This window comes from Euprymna scolopes, chromosome 38, assembly GCF_053919585.1.
Source record: "Euprymna scolopes isolate OS-2025 chromosome 38, ASM5391958v1, whole genome shotgun sequence".
Classification (NCBI taxonomy): Eukaryota; Metazoa; Mollusca; class Cephalopoda; order Sepiida; family Sepiolidae; genus Euprymna; species Euprymna scolopes.
The window spans coordinates 19,931,143-19,944,814 of NC_136519.1; positions in this window are offsets into that span (position 1 = coordinate 19,931,143).

Genomic DNA, 13,672 nt, shown 5'->3' on the forward strand with positions numbered 1-13,672 from the left:
GGTACAAGCACTCAAGTTTGCCCAGCTGAGCAAACTTGGGTTCTAGTTATACAAATAATCAATCATCATCTCCAAAATTCAGAAACGTGACATGCTGTTTTATTTTAAATTGAATTTGACTGCCTTGCGCGCTATTACTCGATGAGATAGAATATCGGCACGCCTCTTCTATCAATAACGGTCCCTTTATCTTCTTAGTTTAATGTGTTGGTCATCCTGATCCGTCGTGATCGATGCATATCCGGTGTGCTTCATGTATTGGTAGATTGTATAAAGTTTCTGTCTACGTTAATCTTGTTCGTGTCCCTCATGACACGCAGGATAAGGCAGGTGATTGAATTGCTGTAGCGCTTATTGGTTCGTACTTTCTTCCAGTTACCAGATTGATTTAATAAAAATAAGTTATAAGACTGAAAATATCGTCTTTACTTCTTTCAATCAATGCATATATAGATAGATCACACACACGCGCGCGCACGAGCAAACACACACGCACAGATGTATATATCTATATGGATCAGACACACACATATATATATAGACCACACACACATCCACACATATACATATATATATATATGTATGTGTGTGTGTGTGTGTGTGTGTGTGTGTGTGTGTGTGTGTGTGTGTGTGTGTGTGATATTTTCAATATATCGTAGATCGGAACATTTGAGGGTATCAGAATAGAAAAAGGCGTGCCTGATTTCCAATTCGAAAACGACATTTTTGTGTGTGTTTTTGTTTTTGTTAACTTAAGTTTCCATAAAACGATTATTATTTATTTATTTAAGAAAACTAAAATCTATCGATCATCATTCCTACAAGTGTATTCTTATGTTTGCAGAAATATATGCGCATGGGTTTTTACAGTAATCAAAACTTAGTAATAAACAGGGCCATGAGAACAGCATATTCTTTTCATATTTTTGATTCTCGAGTATATATCCAACATAGTTAATAAACCGAGAACCGTGTCATTCTGTATAAAAAATATAAGATATCAATAGATACACACTCGAGAGTCAAAACAATGAAAATAATATGCTGTTGTCCTAGCCCTAGTAATAAAACAACGATATAGCCAAATACTTATAGATTTAAAGGGAATCGGAATCGGGAAAAGTTTTGGAATCGTCTCATCACTAATATATATATATTTATTTATATATATGTGTGTGTGTGTGTGTGTGTGTTCCTCAGGAACGTGCCACAGCATCCACCCCATCTATTGATGTCTCTTCCATCAACCTTCGAAGAGTTTAGTGTAACACTAAAACATATGCGCCAAGGGAAAGCTGCCGGACTCGACAACATCCCTACAGAGTTCCACACTCAAGGAGGTCTCCTTGTGAAGACACGGCTTTATTCTCTCATATTAAAAGCATGGAAGAAAGAAAAAGGTTCCCAGTGACTGGAAAGATGCTCTCCCTGTTTCTATCTTCAAAAAAGGAAGGTAGACAAGAATGTAGTAATTATAAAGGGATTTCGCTGTTATCAATACCAAGGAAGAGTCTGGCCCGTATACTTTTAAAGCGACTGCAGGACGTAGCCGAAGATATCCAGCTTGAACCCTAGTAGTTTCCGCCCATCCAGAGGAACCATTGGCATGATGTTCTGTGCCCGCCAACTACAGGAAAAAACAAAAGAACAACAAAAACTCATATTCCTAATATTATGTGTATATTTGACTGTTCTTCTGGCAGATGTTCCTGCAGGTCTAAAGACTTAGCCTGTACTAATATGTGTCAGTGCAGCAGCCAGCGCTAAAACGATCAAGATTGCCAAGCTGTGATGTATGAAAGTGATGTTGATGATGATGTTGATGATGATGACAATGCATAGGCTATGATCAAACATCTCATTATGTTTAAGATGGTTGCACAAACATTCAAAGTTTACAGTTAAAAGGCATTTCAATAAAAATAACTCTGATTTAGTATCTGACTAACTGCCAGGGTTCTAAAGTCTTTTACCCATATGGGAGATTACGTGTTTCAATGGAGGGATACAAAAGATGAAATGATAACTTGGACCATTGACTTCCTTGACACTGAAAATGTAGGTTTAGCAGTTAAAATCGGTGTTCCAGTTTATTTAGAGGCCGAGATATTACAAAACATACATCTTACGGCAGCCATTTTGTAAATTCCAATATGGCTGCCATATACACATCTGGGAAAATTTTATAATTACCACATTGGCTTCCTTGAACCAGAAAATGTAGGTCTAGCAGTTAAAATCAGTGTTCCAGCTTATTTACAAGATGAGATATGACATCTTACGGCGGCCATTTTGTAAATCCAATATGGCCGCCATATACGCACCTGGGCAAATGCAAACATTGATTTTCTGATTCCTGGGGCAAAAACCTTTCCAAAAATGTATAGGTTTGCAAATCTCCAAAAAGTTCTCACAAAATTATATTAGGAACCTGACTAATTTAACAAAAAAAACACTAATTTAAAAAAAAAAACAGACATTAATGTGTTAGTTTTAGTTTTCAAGTAAAATGCTAATTCTATTGAACAATTTAAAGAGTTTCAGAATTGTTAGGTTACATCGTACGGTTATGAGTCTGTGTATTTCTTTCTCTATCGACATACACACGCTCTCTCACACACGCACGCTATCCCCCCTCTCTCTCTCTCTCTCTCTCTCGTTAGCTTTCTCTCGTTCGTTCTCTCTCTCTCTTTCTCTCTCTTTCTCTCTCTTTTTCTCTCTCTCTCTCTCTCTCTCTCGCTCTCCATTATGTTTCTGGTTCACTCTATATCTTCCTGTCTTTTTCTCAACCTCAGTCTCTCTCTTTCACTCTGGACTCTTTCTCTCCATCTTTTCTCTCTCTCTCTCTCTCTCTCTCTCTCTCTCTCTCTCTCTCTCTCTCTCTCTCTCTCTGGTGCGCTCTGTCCCTCTCTTGTTCTTTCTATAGCTATGTATGTCCCCTAATCACTCTCTCTCTCTCTCTCCCACTCAGTCTCTTTTTCGTCCTATCTCTGGCTCAGTTCTCCGCTCTCTCTCTCTCTCTCTTTATATCTGTTAATTGGTCTATCTCTTTCTCTCCCTTCTCTCTCTATCTCTGTCTCTCTCTCTCATTTAATTCTTTTCTATCTTTGTCTGTCTATATCTCCTTGTCTGTATCTCCCTGTCTCTTTCGTTTTATCATTTCCTCTCGCTCTTCCTGTTTCTTGCTCTGTCACCTCCCCTCTCTCTCACTCTTTTTCTCTATGGGGGTTAATTATGTATAGTTTTTTACGCTTTTTTATTTTGAAAAAATCTGAACACCTTATTTAGTAAGCAGTAGGCAGCCGTACAATCTCCGTCTTTTCTCGAAAGGAAAGAGAATATCCGACATATTGATCAGAAAACCCGATCATTCAAACCAAGTGCAATGTGTTTCAAATGTCTATTTCTTCTTTCGGTGACAAAATGTCTGGCTTTTATTGTCTACAATACAACTAACTCGGTTCTCCATTAGATTTGGCGTATTTATGTAAGATATCGAAGAATTCTGTTTACCCTCGCCATCAGCAACGTCAATGCCTCTGACTCGTCGTCAATACCATGCCAGTTCCTTGATGTGTTTATATGCGCATCTGTGTCGTTAGTCGCCTGGTCATCTTACCGAGTCGCATATAATACAGACGCACTTGTGCCATACTTACTTAATACTTACACGCCATATTTGCTTTTGTTTTCTCACGCGTTTAATTGCAAGCAACTAACCCGTATAAAGGTCAATCATCAACCAACTCTTCTTTACTGAATGTGTCTTCTACAATCGATATGATATTCAAATTAACAATGTGTTAGGACAAGATCAAAGTGTAGTATCTGTTCTTCAGATGCTGCACTTCAATTTCTTGTTCTCTGTCAGAGGAGGAGAAATCCTTCACGACTGAGACAATTTTTATTTTTCTTCCTTTTCTCCACGTTAAAAAACGACCCTGGGAGGCATTGTAAATAGGAACAATGTGTTACATAGCTAACATTATAGTTGCGTCAGTATCAGCCGAGAGATTCACACAGAAAGGATTTATAAGAAATATTGGAGATAGATTTAACTAGTTTTTATTTATTTATTTATTTATTTTAGTAATGTCCATTCCAAACAATGCATATTTTTTTAATTGGCATTATATTTTTTTAAATTGGCATTATATTTTTTTTAAATTGACATAATGTTTTTTTAAATTGGCATTGTGTTTTTTTAAATTGGCATTATGTTTTAAATTGGCATTATGTTTTTTTTTTAATTGGCATTATATTTTTTAAATTGGCATTATGTTTTTTTAAATTGGGATTATGTTTTTTTAAATTGGCATTATGTTTTTTTGGTCCCCCGACACAAAGAGGGTGGACCTGTAAATTCATCCTTGTCCTTTCGTCCGGTCGTCTGCCCGCACTTTATCTCAATAACTACGCCTTGGAATGTTTTAAACTTTGCACAAACATTAAACATGATATGAGTAAAAAAGCAATAGACTGTATTTTCCGGGAAAACTCCGGTTGGCCCCCTAGGGGTATCTTTCTGGTTAAAATGACTAAAATTGACATTTTGTGCTCATTAAAAAAAAATGATGCCTTTGATTTTTATAAAACTTTCTGAAAAATTGTAACTAACTGATTTCTATATAATTTTGTTTGTCTATACTTCGCGATAACTCTTGGGTGTGCCCCAGAGGCTCTTTTAGGCCTAATAAAAACATTCCATTTTTGAGACTAATTTATCATATTTGTCCAAAATTTTCTCTGTGTGTCTATTTAGCAGTTTTGCATGGTGCTAAACTCAAATTTAAATATGTTAAGGCCCTGGGGACTTTTGGGGCTAAATGGAGGGGGATGATGGACTTAGTAATTTCTTTTTTTTTTTGCATGGTGCAAAATTAAAATTTACATATGTTAAGACCTAAAGTTCATAAAGTCATTTGCTCTAAGCGCAGTGGGGTGGTAAATTTTGACATAGAGGTGTGAACTCAATATTTTTCAACCAATAAAAATGATTTTTGTTTTAAGTGACATAGAAATGTAAGCCCAATATCTTCCAACCAGTAAAAATAATTCTCTTTTTAGGTGATATAGAATTGTGAATTTAATATTTTTCTCATAGTGAAAACGGTCCCCGAGTGTTTCAAATGAAAATGTATTAAGCCAATGCCAGATGAAAGAGAAACTATTTAGAACAGCGAACTCGTCAACAAAATTAAAGTTGGATCTTCATTCTCAATTTAAATTTCAGCGAAAATTAAAGACAATGGTTAAGTGTAGCACTATATCTTATGCCAGGGCTATTTTTTTTTTTGCGTAGTGAATGGGCCACTGCATAGAGATACAACGGTTGTCCGCCCTACCCCATTTTCTGCCCTCTCTCTCTCTCTCTTTCTCTCCCTCTCTCTCTCTCTCTCTTTCAACTAACCAGCACGAGGTAAACACATAATTTTGTCGCTCCACAAAAAGGGAGTCCCCTCCATTTTTCCCAACATAATGAGCTAGTTAAGGATAGCTAAGTCTGTTAAAAGTTTCCTTGTTATTATTAGGTTGGTGCAAAAATAATATCGTTTTTTACCTTCTCCATATACATAAAACGACATTATTTTTGCACCAACCTAATATTTTTTTTGTAACATATTGTAATACTTTATAAAATTAATAGTTAAGATTCTTTTCTTAAAAAAAAAAACTGTTGCGTTTCATTTATTCACCACCAAGCCCGTTCGTGCCTGCAGCTATTCCAGCCAGAAAACCAACGCCAAGAAGTCGTGGACAGCCGAACAAAAGAGGTACGTCTCCACTCGATTTCCCAAAGAATTACAGACGAGAGCTTGTTGAAAAAACAAGAAACTCTTCCCCCAAACCCCAAGAAACTGTCTCCGTAACAACCAAAGATGGACAACGAAGAAGAAGTTCAACAGATTAAGGTATGTTTTTGTTATTTTTTTCTATCACAATGAATTCTTTACATCACCTTCATTGTTTACCAGATTATTTTTTAGTAACATTTTTACATGTGATTGAATAGAACACAAATGTATTGCCCAGTGCATGCATGCACTACCGAGGATCCAAAGTATTTTAATGTGGGATCTTTGTCTGAGGATACTGTAATGACTCTATTCGGCACAGTTGTTGCTTCATAGTAGGACCAGGCTCATTCACCCAAATCAGTCCCTCCCCATCCATAGTTCTGGTTCCATATTGTAATTAAATCTCCAAGACCTTCCAAGGTTGGAGTTGGTTCATTTGCATGATGGGTGGTAAAGCATTTGCTATCTTTTGATTAACAGGAATCATTTTCTGCAGAGAATTCTCTTGGTTTTGAGTATGTGGAATCATTGAATTCTGCATGCCTTAAATGCAATGCTTTATAAGAAACTAGCGGCGACGACCCTTCGCAAATCATAGATGTTAGATTATATGAATAACAAGTCATTACTGGGGTTGTACAGAAAGGGTTTATTTAGGTAAAAAGGTACACACATTTCTAAGCGTCTATTGACAGCTTAGTACTAAATTCTGTCTCCCACGTGAGGAGAGTTTGCTTGTCTTTTTATAGACGTAACAGTCCATTCATTTGAGGGGTGTTGGATCAGTCCATTATATCACCTTCCTCCCAAGCTTAATTCTTCCCTAGAATTTCGCTTCACCATTTTTTTCTTTTTTGACTTTGTCCAAAAAATTCAGTTCTTTTTCTTTTTCTTTCACTTCTCCTTAAAATTTGCGTTTGCGAATTTTTTGATTTTGGAGAGTGACTTGTATTTTCAGTTACTGGTGCTTCCTTTTTTGGAGGCTCTATGTGAAAAATGTCATACAGTACTTCCATCGGTACTTCATTGTTTTTAACTATTTCAATATATCGGGGTCTGAATTGATTTATATGTTTTTTTGTGGGAAAATGTCTGACCTTTTATAATGTAGACCATTCTTCCAATTCTTTTTGAGATTATGCCTTCTTCCCAAAAACTCTTCCCTGCCAGATAATTGTTGAAAAAAACTTTATCCCCGTCCTTATATATCTTGTATCGTACATAATCTTTTACACTTTTTTTTACTTTTTTACTCGGAATTAACCGGTCGAACACAGAGCGCACTTTTCTGGCAAACATTATTTCCGCTGGGGATAAATTTGCATTTGTATTCGGATTAGGCGTTATCCTGTACACTGCTAAACATTTCTGAAGACTTTTTTCTTCAGTGTCGATGTTATCGTTCTTTTTTAACACTCGTTTAAAAGTATCGACAAATCTTTCAGCTTGTCCGTTAGATCGAGTTGGTGTTGTGATATGCTATATGGCCAGTGACTCACAGTAGATCTTAAATTCTTGACCTTTGAACATGGTGTCATTATCACTAACAATTGTTTTTGGTACGCCAAAACGCCCAAATACCTCGTCCAACGCCTTTATTGTGTTTGCCGCTGTAGGATGTTTGAATTTAAAAATTTCTGGCCATTTCGACATGCTATCTACTATTACAAGGTAATAATATCCTTTTAGAGGTCCTGCGTAATCTATATGGATCCGCGTCCATGGTATATCTGTTTTAGGCCAAGGTTGCGTCTTAGTGGGCGGCGCTTTTGCTGCTAGTTGGCAACCCTTACATAATTTTATCATTTTTTCTATGTCCTGATCCATTCCAGGCCAGTACGTATATGCTCTCATTAGTGCTTTCATTCTGGAGATTCCAGGATGTCCCATGTGGAATTCTTTTAAAATTCTCTTCTGTAATACTTGAGGTATTACCACTCTATCTGCGTACATTAGAGTTTCATCGCACTTTGAAAATGGAAAAACTGTTAATCCTTTCCTCTTCTTTTCTTTTTGTCCCACTTGTTTTTTTTTTATCTTGTTAATGTATTCATCTGTTCTTGCTGCTTTCTTTATTTCCTCAAGTGTTACCGGAAGTTCCCTAACAGTATTTATTAATATATCTGTTAGTTTATTTTCTTCTTTTAGTGCAGCTATAACAGTTTCTTCAAGTAATTTAGTTTTATTTGGGATCAACCTGGACAACCCATCTGCGTGTGCAATTTTGCTGGATGCTAGGTGTTTCATTTTAAAATTGTAGTTTAACAGAATCATGCTCCATCTTTGTAACCTATTAGCCGTATGAGTAGGAACTCCTTTTTTGGAACCAAAAATCGATAACAAAGGTTTGTTGTCCGTTTCCAAGATAAAAAATCTTCCATGGATGAACCTATGAAATTTCCTCATGGCGTATACAATTGCCAGACCTTCTTTTTCTATCTGACTATAATTTTTTCTGCGGGTAGCAAAACCCTTGAGGCATGAATAATTGGTTTAGTCGATCCATCTTTGAGTCTGTGTAGTAGCACAGCACCTAAACCGTATTCGCTCGCATCTGCTGCTACAATTCTTTTTTCGGATCGTAGTGAGCTAGTGCTAAATCCGATAACAGACATTTTTTAATTTTTAGGAATGCTTCATCGGATTCTTTTGTCCAGAGCCATTTTTTTTATTCTATTTCAATAATTCGTTTAAAGGTGCTCTTAGTTCATGCATATTTGGGATATAAGAATTATAATAATTTGCTAGTCCCAAAAATGACTGTAGCTGCACTATATTTTCCGGTCTAGGCATGTTTTTGATTGCTTCAGTCCTAATAGGATTAGGTTTTCTACCATTTCGATCAATCACTTGTCCCAAATATTCAATTTTGTCCATCCCAAAATTACATTTTTCGAGAGCCACTTTCAATCCATAGTTTGATATTCTCTCGAATACTTTGCCAATGTGAATCTTATGCTCTTCCACATTTTTACTTCTTATAAGGATGTCATCTAGATAAGCCATAGCAAAATCCAAACCTGCTAGCATTGTATCCATAATTTGCTGGAACAAATTTGGGGCTACTTTTAAACCAAAAGGCAAACGTTTTAGTGAAAATAGTCCCTTATGGGTATTTAATGTCAGGTACGTAGCACAAACTTCCTGGACTTTTACTTGCCAATACGCTTCAGACAAATCAATTTTTGTAAAAATTTTTCCTCCGCTTAACTTCGAAAAAATTTCCTCTGGGGTAGGAAGCGGGTAGTTATGCTCCTTGAGACAATCATTTAGACCTGTCGAAAAGTCCGCGCATACCCTGATTTTATTATTTTTCTTCTTAACGTAAACCGTGGGTGAAGCCCATTCAGAGTAGTCCACTTTTTATATTACTCCAATATCTTAAAGTCTCTTTAATTCTTTCTCTATAGTTTCTAATGCTGAATATGGAACCTTTCTTTTGGGTTTGAAAACTGGTTTAGCTTCGTCCTTTAGTTCAAATTTCACCTCCGTTTTCGTGCAGCAACCAAAACCTTCAGAGAATACCTCTTTAAAGTCTTTTTTTTAATTCGTCAATAAACTTTCCTGGTAGTTTAGAATTTTCTAAACCCGCCAGACTTACTTTATTGCAAAATGAGCTTATGGGTTTTCCCCATAAATTAAGAAGAATCATTAAGTCTATACCGAACAAATTAGAATTTTTCCCCGGTACGACATATAACTTGGTTTTCACAGCATTCTCCTTTAGAGACACATTGGTAAAAAATTCACCCTTAAATTTTAGTTTATTTCCAGACACACTTCTGGCAATTTTTTTTTGTATTTTGTAACTTTGGAAACCCAATTTTCTTCCAAGTTACTTCGTCAATTATACTTATGTTGCTTCCCGTATCTAGAAGACAGTTCCCATTACAGCCATTAATTTTAATTTCAATATATTTTCTTTTATTACACCTAGACTCATTTTTAGAACCAATGGTCTTTATTTCTGCTTTTCGGTATTTTCCTTTCCTGCATACCGTTGATTTATGGCCTTTTTTATTACATTTGTTACATATTTTGTATTTAAAGTAAAAATCTTTAGTGAAGTGGTTTTTCCCCCACATGTCTTACAGGATTTTTCGTGTGCATATTTCATCACCCTTTCCATTTTTTTTTCCATATTTTTTTCTTAAAATTTTTTTCCTTCGATGCTTGTATTGTCCTGCTTTAAATTTAACAGTTTCTGACACTCTTCTGTAACTTTTTGTAACGTTATTTCTGTGTCTTGGTTCATAATGGATAATATCCTTGAACGAATATCTTTATCTTTAGAGGCTGTTAAACCTTGCACAAAGATTAGACTTTTAAACATATCCTCATTGAGGTCTTTTAATTTAAAGGATTCACAATGAGCATTCACTTTCCCTGCATAAGTAATAAAATCTTCGTCCTCCTGCTTCGTGATATTTAAACATTTATAACGTGTATAGAATAGACTCGTTCACTGAAAATGTTTGACAATATTTTTATTGTTTCACTAAAAGAAATCTCTTCAGGTTTCTTTGGCAGGATAAAATTCGTATACTTTGTATTTTCCTGAGATCCAAATTTTTGAAGAAGAAGGATAATCTTCTCTTCGTCTGTCTAAGACTGACATCTCTTAGCAAAAATATTTTCGTATCTCCGAAAATATGCCGGAAAAGTTAACCCATTTGTCGGCTCGTATACAAATTCGGATAAAGAATTTGCTATTCCTTCAGGAGTGAAACGACACTCTTTCTGCTGCGTTAAAATACTCTGTAGTATTTCGCTTTGCTTCAACTGTTGCTGCTGAAGTAATTCCATTTGCTTTTGTTGTGCAAACAATGCCGATTGCATAGTTCTAGTGAATTCCGCTAATTGCTCCATGTTAAGAAATTTTTTTTTTTTTTTTTTTTACAAAACCACACAATTAAACAAAAGATTCACTCAAATGTCCTATAAATTCAATGAATTAAAAGCACAATTTCCTTCCGAACAGAAAAAAAACCCTTCCAGCCGAATAAAACTTGAAATGGACACTTCTTTTTTTTTTTAAATGTTCTTTTCAAAAAAATGTTCGCTTCAAGATGTCAATTTCTCTTCTCTTTTTTTAGGACCGTAACAGACTGAAACACTTACTTTTTAAATGTTGACTCTGTCGAAGTTTTTTTTTCTTCTTCCTTCTTTGGATTTCTTTCGTTTTCTGCTCGTTAATCTTCTTGTGTGCTTTTTCCTTCGCTTTGTTTTTTAGTGAGTATTGTTCGAATTCTTCGTCGCCAGTTGTTATATCGTAGATTATATGAATAACAAGTCATTACTGGGGTTGTACAGAAAGGGTTTATTTGGGTAAAAAGGTACACACATTTCTAAGCGTCCATTGACAGCTTAGTACTAAATTCTGTCTCCCACGTGAGGAGAGTTTGCTTGTCTTTTTATAGACGTAACAGTCCATTCATTTTAGGGGTGTTGGATCAGTCCATTATATCAGTTTTATTATTTTTGGAAAACGGTTTGTTAAAACCGACGGAGCCTGGAGTCGTCCGCATGACGAGGCAAGTGGCTCTCCCCGGTAAATGATCGTTTATAACACCGGTAGAGCAGGAGAGTCCCAATGACGACCAGGTAACACCTTGCAGGAAAACGTATATTACCGCATTGGTTGCCTTTCCTCATATGCTGTCATATAAGTGGTTAATGACACGCACTAACGACCTAGTTGCTCAAAGTTCGAATCCAGTTCGTTCCACAGAAACACTTTTACTTAGATATGTTGGCAATATTCGCGTAGTCACTCTCATAAGTACCTCATGTCTTGAAAGAAATAATTCTAACTAGAAAGATATTGTGAAAATGAATACCAATAATAATCATCTGATTTAATCGAAATAAATGAATGATCCTCAGCAACAATAACAACAACAACAACAACAACCGCCTATTCAAGAATCACGACTTAAATGCCGAAGTCTTAAATTCCTTTAAACAAAAATTTTTCTCGCCAGTAAAAACTTAAGCCACAAGGAAGGTGACCTCAACCACATCTGACATAAAATAAATCAATGGAAGGTTTTAGATTTAATTTAAAATTATATTTTATTTCGTAAAGTTTATAAAAGTGAGCTTTGAAAATTGATACATTTCAAATTAGATATTGTACCTTAATTTTTATTACTATTGTTATTAGTAGTATTTTGACATACCTATTTATGTTATTAGCAAGTATATCACGTGTTTCTACGTGTAGTCCTTATTAAACGGACAACTAGCTTTTACTCTACAGTTACAAATCTTAACTTCTATATATCTATAAAAGTGAAAATGTGTGTGAGAATTTGTAAGGACAATTTTCAGTATATATACTCGACGGATTTTTGATCTACAGACTTGAAATTTGGTATATAGGATATTCGGACGTGTGGAAAACGCTCTCATCGGTTTTCATCTGGAAAAAAGGGCTGCTAAAGTGTCAACATTGAAAAATTGGTACGTGGGGGGGCGTCATCGGATTTTTATCTGTGTGTCAACTCTTTCACGAATGCGCACGCGTGAATCGTTCACATGACAGATTACTTATGTTAATAATATGTAAGTAAGAAAAAAATTTTAAGAACGTATCAAGCTGGCCTAATGGTCATCGTATTTGACTCACTGTCATTAGGTTTTTGTTTCGATCTCAGCTCGAGTATTTTTTTTTACTTACAAGAAGTGAACAGTATAGAAAATTATAATGCTCGTTTCAATTTTTTACTTTATTTGTTTAAAGACATTTAACGTTACGTTTATCTCAATATTAATATTTTTGTTGATAATAAATAATATATAATAAATTCTGCATTAATTAAAATATGAATGTTCTGCATATTTTATGACCGGGCAACGCCGGGCGGCTTGCTAGTTAGTTTATAAAAAAAAATATTTAGTTCAAGCATTTTCATGCTTCACAAGAAATGCTTTTCTAACATATATAAGTGTTTTATTTTAAACTCGTGTTGTCTCTCATTCATTTGCAAAAACCTGTTTTTAAATTTTGGCACTTTCTAAATGTTAACCCAATCATGATATTCGCGTTTTTATTGAATTCATTATTTTTGCTAATCTAGCTACCTTCCTATTAATTGTTAGCGTTGCCTTTGTACCTAATCAATGAGGCTTCCTACGTCTAAAGACAGGGACATGTTTTTACATAGCAGTCACCACTTATCAAGGCCTAGAGGCCATTCGAGGATAAAGGTCAAAGTGTACAGTAGTCAATGGGACAATATCGTCGTAATCGTTAATAGCGGAAATTTGGTAATTTGGATTACTTCAGGGGAATGGCTCATCAAGAACTTGTTTACGTTGGACTTGAAGAGGATCATATTGTAATCAGGTGGAAAGCAGGCAAACGAAAGAGAGTTCCACGGGTGTGCAGTTCTAAGAAAGAAGCTTTGTTCATTGAATCCATGTTTAGGTTTAGGCACAGATAAAGAGGGGGGAATTATTTATAGTGGTTTCTGCTAGACGAGTATTTCTCGTGAAAGTTTGACGAGGGGGGCCATAGATTGGAGCTGAGACGAGCACCTGCCATGAAAGTCACGATAAAGAAGAAACAAGCTCGCAACATCTCTTCTGTGAGAAAGAGATTGCAGGGAAGAGAAAATGCCCCCCCACTAGGCTACGAAGTCTATTTCTAACTCTGTCAAGGCATGATAAGGTCTTTCTAGCAGCTTCTGCCCAGATGTGACAACAATACTCTATCGTTGAGTGTACCTGTCTCTTATATAGGTAGAAAATTGCATCAGTAGTGAGATATCTACTGAATCGTTGGAAGGATCCCACAATTTTTCCAACGACCTTGGCAGCGGATTTGATGTACATGCTCCATTTCAGATCAGAAGTAAAGGTCAAGCCCA